Below are 9264 nucleotides of genomic sequence, written 5' to 3' on the forward strand. Positions count from 1 at the left end.
CTGGGACACTGAGACACAGAGACACTAGGACACTGGGACACTGGGACACTGAGACACTGAGACACAGAGACACTAGGACACTGGGACACTGGGACACTGAGACACTGAGACACTAGGACACTGGAACACTGAGGCACTGAGACACTGAGACACAGAGACACTAGGACACTAGGACACTGGGACACTGGGACACTGAGACACAGAGACACTGGGACACTGGGACACTGAGACACAGAGACACTAGGACACTGGGACACTGGGACACTGGGACACTGAGACACAGAGACACTAGGACACTGGGACACTGAGACACTGAGACACTGAGACACAGAGACACTAGGACACTAGTACACTGGGACACTGGGACACTGAGACACAGAGACACTAGGACACTGGGACACTGGGACACAGAGACACTAGGACACTAGGACACTGGGACACTGTGACACTGAGACACAGAGACACTAGGACACTAGGACACTGGGACACTGTGACACTGAGACACTGAGACACAGAGACACTAGGACACTGGGACACTGGGACACTGAGACACTGAGACACAGAGACACTAGGACACTGGGACATTGGGACACTGAGACACTGAGACACTAGGACACTGGGACACTGAGACACTGAGACACTGAGACACAGAGACACTAGGACACTGGGACACTGGGACACTGAGACACAGAGACACTAGGACACTGGGGCACTGGGACACTGAGACACTGAGACACAGAGACACTAGGACACTGGGACACTGGGACACTGAGACACTGAGACACTAGGACACTAGGACACTGGGACACTGGGACACTGAGACACTGAGGCACAGATACACTAGGACACTGGGGCACATGGGACACTGAGACACTGAGACACTAGGACACTGGGACACTGGGGCACTGGGACACTGAGACACAGAGACACTAGGACACTGGGACACTGGGACACTGGGACACTGAGACACAGAGACACTAGGACACTGGGACACTGGGACACTGAGACACTGAGACACTGAGACACAGAGACACTAGGACACTAGTACACTGGGACACTGGGACACTGAGACACAGAGACACTAGGACACTGGGACACTGGGACACTGGGACACTGAGACACTAGGACACTGGGACACTGGGACACTGAGACACTGAGACACAGAGACACTAGGACACTGGGACACTGGGACACTGAGACACTGAGATACTGGGACACTGAGACACTGAGACACAGAGAGACTAGGACACTGGGACACTGGGACACTGAGACACTGAGACACAGAGACACTAGGACACTGGGACACTGGGACACTGAGACACTGAGATACTGGGACACTGAGACACTGAGACACAGAGACACTAGGACACTGGGACACTGGGACACAGAGACACTAGGACACTAGGACACTGGGACACTGTGACACTGAGACACAGAGACACTAGGACACTAGGACACTGGGACACTGTGACACTGAGACACTGAGACACAGAGACACTAGGACACTGGGACACTGGGACACTGAGACACTGAGACACAGAGACACTAGGACACTGGGACATTGGGACACTGAGACACTGAGACACTAGGACACTGGGACACTGAGACACTGAGACACTGAGACACAGAGACACTAGGACACTGGGACACTGGGACACTGAGACACAGAGACACTAGGACACTGGGGCACTGGGACACTGAGACACTGAGACACAGAGACACTAGGACACTGGGACACTGGGACACTGAGACACTGAGACACTAGGACACTAGGACACTGGGACACTGGGACACTGAGACACTGAGGCACAGAGACACTAGGACACTGGGGCACATGGGACACTGAGACACTGAGACACTAGGACACTGGGACACTGGGGCACTGGGACACTGAGACACAGAGACACTAGGACACTGGGACACTGGGACACTGGGACACTGAGACACAGAGACACTAGGACACTGCGACACTGGGACACTGAGACACTGAGACACAGAGACACTAGGACACTGGGACGCTGGGACACTGGGACACTGAGACACTAGGACACTAGGACACTTGGAACACTGGGACACTGAGACACAGATACACTAGGACACTAGGACACTGGGACACTGGGACACTGAGACACAGAGACACTAGGACACTGGGACACTGGGACACTGAGACACTGAGACACAGAGGCACTAGGACACTGGGACACTGGGACACTGAGACACTGAGATACTAGGACACTGAGACACTGAGACACAGAGAGACTAGGACACTGGGACACTGGGACACTGAGACACTGAGACACAGATACACTAGGACACTGGGACACTGGGACACTGGGACACTGAGACACTAGGACACTAGGACACTGGGACACTGGGACACTGAGACACTGAGACACTGAGACACAGAGACACTAGGACACTGGGACACTGGGACACTGAGACACTGAGACACAGAGACACTAGGACACTGGGACACTGGGACACTGGGACACTGAGACACTGAGACACTAGGACACTGGAACACTGAGGCACTGAGACACTGAGACACAGAGACACTAGGACACTAGGACACTGGGACACTGAGACACTGAGACACAGAGACACTAGGACACTGGGACACTGGGACACTGGGACACTGAGACACAGAGACACTAGGACACTGGGACACTGGGACACTGAGACACTGAGACACAGAGACACTAGGACACTGGGACACTGGGACACTGGGACACAGAGACACTAGGACACTGGGACACTGGGACACTGAGACACTGAGACACAGAGACACTAGGACACTGGGACACTGGGACACTGGGACACTGAGACACTAGGACACTGGGACACTGGGACACTGAGACACTGAGACACAGAGACACTAGGACACTGGGACACTGGGACACTGAGACACTGAGATACTGGGACACTGAGACACTGAGACACAGAGAGACTAGGACACTGGGACACTGGGACACTGAGACACTGAGACACAGATACACTAGGACACTGGGACACTGGGACACTGGGACACTGAGACACTAGGACACTAGGACACTGGGACACTGGGACACTGAGACACTGAGACACAGAGACACTAGGACACTGGGACACTGGGACACTGAGACACTGAGACACAGAGACACTAGGACACTGGGACACTGGGACACTGAGACACTGAGACACTAGGACACTGGAACACTGAGGCACTGAGACACTGAGACACAGAGACACTAGGACACTAGGACACTGGGACACTGAGACACTGAGACACAGAGACACTAGGACACTGGGACACTGGGACACTGGGACACTGAGACACAGAGACACTAGGACACTGGGACACTGGGACACTGAGACACTGAGACACAGAGACACTAGGACACTGGGACACTGGGACACTGGGACACAGAGACACTAGGACACTGGGACACTGGGACACTGAGACACTGAGACACAGAGACACTAGGACACTGGGACACTGGGACACTGGGACACTGAGACACTAGGACACTGGGACACTGGGATACTGGGACACTGAGACACATAGACACTAGGGCACTAGGACACTGGGGCACTGGGACACTGAGACACTGAGACACAGAGACACTAGGACACTGGGACACTGGGACACTGAGACACTGAGACACTAGGACACTAGGACACTGGGACACTGGGACACTGAGACACTGAGACACAGAGACACTAGGACACTGGGACATTGGGACACTGAGACACTGAGACACAGAGACACTAGGACACTGGGACACTGGGACACTGGGACACTGAGACACAGAGACACAGAGACACTAGGACACTGGGACACTGGGGCACTGGGACACTGAGACACAGAGACACTAGGACACTGGGACATTGGGACACTGAGACACTGAGACACAGAGACACTAGGACACTGGGACACTGGGACACTTGGACACTGAGACACTAGGACACTAGGACACTGGGACACTGGGACACTGAGACACTGAGACACAGAGACACTAGGACACTAGGACACTGAGACACAGAGACACTAGGACACTAGGACACTGGGACACTGGGACACTGAGACACAGAGACACTAGGACACTGCGACACTGGGACACTGGGACACTGAGACACAGAGACACTGAGACACTGAGACAATGGGACACTGGGACACTGAGACACTGATACACTGAGACACAGAGACACCAGGACACTGGGACACTGGGACACTGGGACACTGAGACACAGAGACACTAGGACACTGGGACACTGGGACACTGGGACACTGGGACACTGATACACAGGGACACTAGGACACTGGGACACTGGGACACTGAGACACTAGGACACAGAGACACTAGGACACTGGCACACTGGGACACTGGGACACTGAGACACAGAGACACTAGGACACTGGGACACTGAGACACTGAGACAAAGAGACACTAGGACACTAGGACACTGGGACACTGGGACAATGAGACACAGAGACACTAGGACATTAGGACACTGAGACACAGAGACACTAGGACACTAGGACACTGGGACACTGGGACACTGAGACACAGAGACACTAGGACACTGCGACACTGGGACACTGGGACACTGAGACACAGAGACACTGAGACACTGAGACAATAGGACACTGGGACACTGAGACACTGATACACTGAGACACAGAGACACCAGGACACTGGGACACTGGGACACTGAGACACAGAGACACTAGGACACTGGGACACTGGGACACTGGGACACTGGGACACTGGGACACTGATACACAGGGACACTAGGACACTGGGACACTGGGACACTGAGACACTAGGACACAGAGACACTAGGACACTGGCACACTGGGACACTGGGACACTGAGACACAGAGACACTAGGACACTGGGACACTGAGACACTGAGACAAAGAGACACTAGGACACTAGGACACTGGGACACTGGGACAATGAGACACAGAGACACTAGGACACTGGGACACTGGGACACTGAGACACTAGGACACTGGGACACTGAGACACTGAGACACTGAGACACAGAGACACGAGGACACTAGGACACTGGGACACTGGGACACTGGGACACTGGTACACTGAGACACTAGGACACTAGGACACTGGGACACTGGGACACTGAGACACTGAGACACAGAGACACTAGGACACTAGGACACTGGGACACTGGGACACTGAGGCACTGAGACACAGAGATACTAGGACACTAGGACACTGGGACACTGGGACACTGAGACACAGAGACACTAGGACACTGGGACACTGGGACACTGGGGCACTAGGACACTGGGACACTGAGACACTGAGACACTGAGACACAGAGACACTAGGACACTAGGACACTGGGACACTGGGACACTGAGAAACAGAGACACTAGGACACTAGGACACTGGGACACTGGGACACTGAGACACAGAGACACTAGGACACTGGGACACTGGGACACTGGGACACTGAGACATTAGGACACTGGGACACTGGGACACTGGGACACTGAGACACAGAGAAACTAGGACACTGGGACACTGAGACACTGAGACACTGAGACACAGAGAAACTAGGACACTAGGACACTGGGACACAGAGACACTAGGACACTAGGACACTGGGACACTGTGACACTGAGACACGGAGACACAGGGACACTAGGACACTGGGACACTGGGACACTGAGACACTGAGACACAGAGACACTAGGACACTGCGACACTGGGACACTGAGACACTGAGACACGAGGACACTGGGACACTGAGACACTGAGACACTGAGACACAGAGACACTAGGACACTAGGACACTGGGACACTGGGACACTGAGACACAGAGGCACTAGGACACTGGGACACTGGGACACTGAGACACAGAGACAATAGGACACTGGGACACTGGGACACTGAGACACTGAGAAACAGAGACACTAGGACACTAGGGCACTGGGACACTGGGACACTGAGACACAGAGACACTGATACACAGGGACACTAGGACACTGGGACACTGGGACACTGAGACACTAGGACACAGAGACACTAGGACACTGGCACACTGGGACACTGGGACACTGAGACACAGAGACACTAGGACACTGGGACACTGAGACACTGAGACAAAGAGACACTAGGACACTAGGACACTGGGACACTGGGACAATGAGACACAGAGACACTAGGACACTGGGACACTGGGACACTGAGACACTAGGACACTGGGACACTGAGACACTGAGACACTGAGACACAGAGACACTAGGACACTAGGACACTGGGACACTGGGACACTGGGACACTGGGACACTGAGACACTAGGACACTAGGACACTGGGACACTGGGACACTGAGACACTGAGACACAGAGACACTAGGACACTAGGACACTGGGACACTGGGACACTGAGGCACTGAGACACAGAGATACTAGGACACTAGGACACTGGGACACTGGGACACTGAGACACAGAGACACTAGGACACTGGGACACTGGGACACTGGGGCACTAGGACACTGGGACACTGAGACACTGAGACACTGAGACACAGAGACACTAGGACACTAGGAGACTGGGACACTGGGACACTGAGAAACAGAGACACTAGGACACTAGGACACTGGGACACTGGGACACTGAGACACAGAGACACTAGGACACTGGGACACTGGGACACTGGGACACTGAGACATTAGGACACTGGGACACTGGGACACTGGGACACTGAGACACAGAGAAACTAGGACACTGGGACACTGAGACACTGAGACACTGAGACACAGAGAAACTAGGACACTAGGACACTGGGACACAGAGACACTAGGACACTAGGACACTGGGACACTGTGACACTGAGACACGGAGACACAGGGACACTAGGACACTGGGACACTGGGACACTGAGACACTGAGACACAGAGACACTAGGACACTGCGACACTGGGACACTGAGACACTGAGACACGAGGACACTGGGACACTGAGACACTGAGACACTGAGAAACAGAGACACTAGGACACTAGGACACTGGGACACTGGGACACTGAGACACAGAGGCACTAGGACACTGGGACACTGGGACACTGAGACACAGAGACAATAGGACACTGGGACACTGGGACACTGAGACACTGAGAAACAGAGACACTAGGACACTAGGGCACTGGGACACTGGGACACTGAGACACAGAGACACTAGGACACTGGGGCACTGGGACACTGGGACACTGAGACATAATGACACTGGGACACTGGGACACTGGGACACTGGGACACTGAGACATAATGACACTGGGACACTGATACACTGAGACACTGAGACACAGAGACACTAGGACACTAGGACACTGGGACACTGAGACACAGAGACACTAGGACACTGGGAAACTGGGACACTGGATCACTGAGACACAGAGACACAGAGACACTAGGACACTGGGACACTGGGACACTGGGACACTGAGACACTAGGACACTGGGACACTGGGACACTGAGACACTGAGAGACAGAGACACTAGGACACTAGGACACTGGGACACTGGGACACTGAGACACTGAGACACAGAGACACTAGGGCACTAGGACACTGGGACACTGGGACACTGAGACACAGAGACACTAGGACACTGGGACACTGGGACACTGGGACACTGAGGCACTAGGACACTGGGACAATGAGACACTGAGACACAGAGACACTAGGACACTAGGACACTGGGACACTGAGACACAGAGACACTAGGACACTGGGACACTGGGACACTGAGACACAGCGACACTAGGACACTGGGACACTGGGACACTGAGACACTGAGACACAGAGACACTAGGACACTGGGACACTGGGACACTGGGACACTGAGACACTAGGACACCAGGACACAGGGACACTGGGACACTGAGACACTGAGACATAGATACACTAGGACACTAGGACACTGGGACACTGGGACACTGAGACACAGAGACACTAGGACACTGGGACACTGGGACACTGAGACACAGAGACACTAGGACACTGGGACACTGAGACACTGAGACACTGAGACACAGAGACACTAGGACACTAGGACACTGGGACACTGGGACACTGAGACACAGAGACACTAGGACACTGGGACATTGGGGCACTGAGACACTGAGACACTAGGACACTGGGACACTGAGACACTGAGACACTGAGACACAGAGACACTAGGGCACTAGGACACTGGGACACTGGGACACTGAGACACAGAGACACTAGGACACTGGGACACTGGGACACTGGGACACTGAGACACAGAGACACTAGGACACTGGGACACTGGGACACTGAGACACAGAGACACTAGGACACTGGGACACTGGGACACTTGGACACTGAGACACTAGGACACTAGGACACTGGGACACTGGGACACTGAGACACTGAGACACAGAGACACTAGGACACTGGGACACTGGGACACTGGGACACTGAGACACTAGGACACCAGGACACCGGGACACTGGGACACTGAGACACTGAGACACAGATACACTAGGACACTAGGACACTGGGACACTGGGACACTGAGACACAGAGACACTAGGACACTGGGACACTGGGACACTGGGACACTGAGACACAGAGACACTAGGACACTGGGACACTGAGACACTGAGACACTGAGACACAGAGACACTTGGACACTAGTACACTGGGACACTGGGACACTGAGACACAGAGACACTAGGACACTGGGACACTGGGACACTGGGACACAGAGACACTAGGACACTAGGACACTGGGACACTGTGACACTGAGATACAGAGACACTAGGACACTAGGACACTGGGACACTGTGACACTGAGACACTGAGACACAGAGACACTAGGACACTGGGACACTGGGACACTGAGACACTGAGACACAGAGACACTAGGACACTGGGACATTGGGACACTGAGACACTGAGACACTAGGACACTGGGACACTGAGACACTGAGACACTGAGACACAGAGACACTAGGACACTGGGACACTGGGACACTGAGACACAGAGACACTAGGACACTGGGGCACTGGGACACTGAGACACTGAGACACAGAGACACTAGGACACTGGGACATTGGGACACTGAGACACTGAGACACAGAGACACTAGGACACTGGGACACTGGGACACTGGGACACTGAGACACAGAGACACAGAGACACTAGGACACTGGGACAATGAGACACTGAGACACTGAGACACAGAGACACTAGGACACTAGGACACTGGGACACTGGGACACTGAG

Source organism: Pristiophorus japonicus, chromosome 3 (genome assembly GCF_044704955.1).
Source record: "Pristiophorus japonicus isolate sPriJap1 chromosome 3, sPriJap1.hap1, whole genome shotgun sequence".
NCBI lineage: Eukaryota > Metazoa > Chordata > Chondrichthyes > Pristiophoridae > Pristiophorus > Pristiophorus japonicus.